Raw genomic sequence first — 1,495 nt, forward strand, 5'->3', positions numbered from 1 at the left:
AAATGTCAAACACACAAAAGACAGCTCAGATTTTAAAAGTCCCTTTTGTAATTTTTCTCCATATTTCACACAGTACTATACTGTATCAGAAGAAATTTAAAGTGATTATAGGTTAGTACAGATGTTAGAAGCACAACAATATATTCTTAGGTTTTCCTTTTTATAATGTTGACAATGTTTAATCTATTATGTTTTGATTGATATAGATTAGTTACATGTCTGAATTATAACAACACATAATTAAAATGTTATGATAATAGTAGATGAGGTTTTTGTCTGAATGCCTGTGATTCAACCGTAGGTCAGTAGGGGGCGAACGAAAGAATTGATGAACCATGTATAAATTGATGAACTTCCTGGTTTTTCACCAGTGTGGTTTCCTGTCAGCTCCGGTGACATTAAACCTCACTGAGTTCCAGAATTCTGGTGTTGTATGGTTTGATTCCTTCTACAAGTCATTTTATTTAACAATGCTGGTTTAATATCGACTTAAGTTTATTGAATATGTATTTTTCTTACATATCCATCCATATCCAGCTGTGATTTTAAAGACTTGTAGCTTTCCCTTTAGTGTTACATTTCTAAAGACCATACTAAAAGCAAGACTTAAGACATTAAAGGGCACTTGCATAAAAGCTGCAACCATGTTCACTGGCTCATTCCTTCCACCGATAATAACGCCTGTGGTCATGATCCTGGTGAAAGTCTCTGAGCTGGGCCAACACGAGGGATCGTCATCTATTTTTCTAACTCAGGGTCCACCCCAGCTTGAAGATAAAGCACTTGGCAGAACCTGAACTCGAAATGAATGCTGCTCTGGAAAGCATTGTTAACGTTGTGGTCTGGCTGGCAGTTTGGGGAGATATCCGCTCTCTGTTTCACTGCAAATAAGGATTTTATGAGTAATATAAAAAGTTTTTCTGTCCTTACAACAGGGTCACTTTATGGTTATATATGCAAGCATTGCAGCAGATTAAGGCTGATTTTGTATATTGGAATTAAAGAGATGGCAGTAATTTCAGCTTTAATCATTTGGCTCAATGTTTTTTTTTTTTAATTTCCAAGGTCAGAGTTTAGTTTAATACTGTAATAATTCAATTTATGTCTAAATCAAATAAAGTGTTTCATACGGGTGGAAACGGATGGGTCATAGGGATGAATAAAGTGGTGTTTTAAGGAGAAAATGAATTTATTTTTGGCAAACAAATACAAGTTTCACAAGGGACAGGAAAGAAGAGTTTTATATGGAAAAGGGTGGGACGTTTTGGTGACTCAGCGACTATTTTTGAGACCAGCATTCTGGCTTTACGGCAACATTTATAATATCTGTAAAATTCAAAAACGGAGAAGAAAGCTGTTTTCAAAACACAACCTATCACTATGCAGTTGCTGAAAAAAATGATACAGGGGAAAAAATGACCAACTGGAAAAAATAAATCAAGCTGCTTCAGATGAACTGCAACAAAACAAAACAAACAAACAAACTATATATATA

The sequence above is a fragment of the Austrofundulus limnaeus genome, unplaced genomic scaffold, assembly GCF_001266775.1.
Source record: "Austrofundulus limnaeus strain Quisiro unplaced genomic scaffold, Austrofundulus_limnaeus-1.0 Scaffold56, whole genome shotgun sequence".
NCBI lineage: Eukaryota > Metazoa > Chordata > Actinopteri > Cyprinodontiformes > Rivulidae > Austrofundulus > Austrofundulus limnaeus.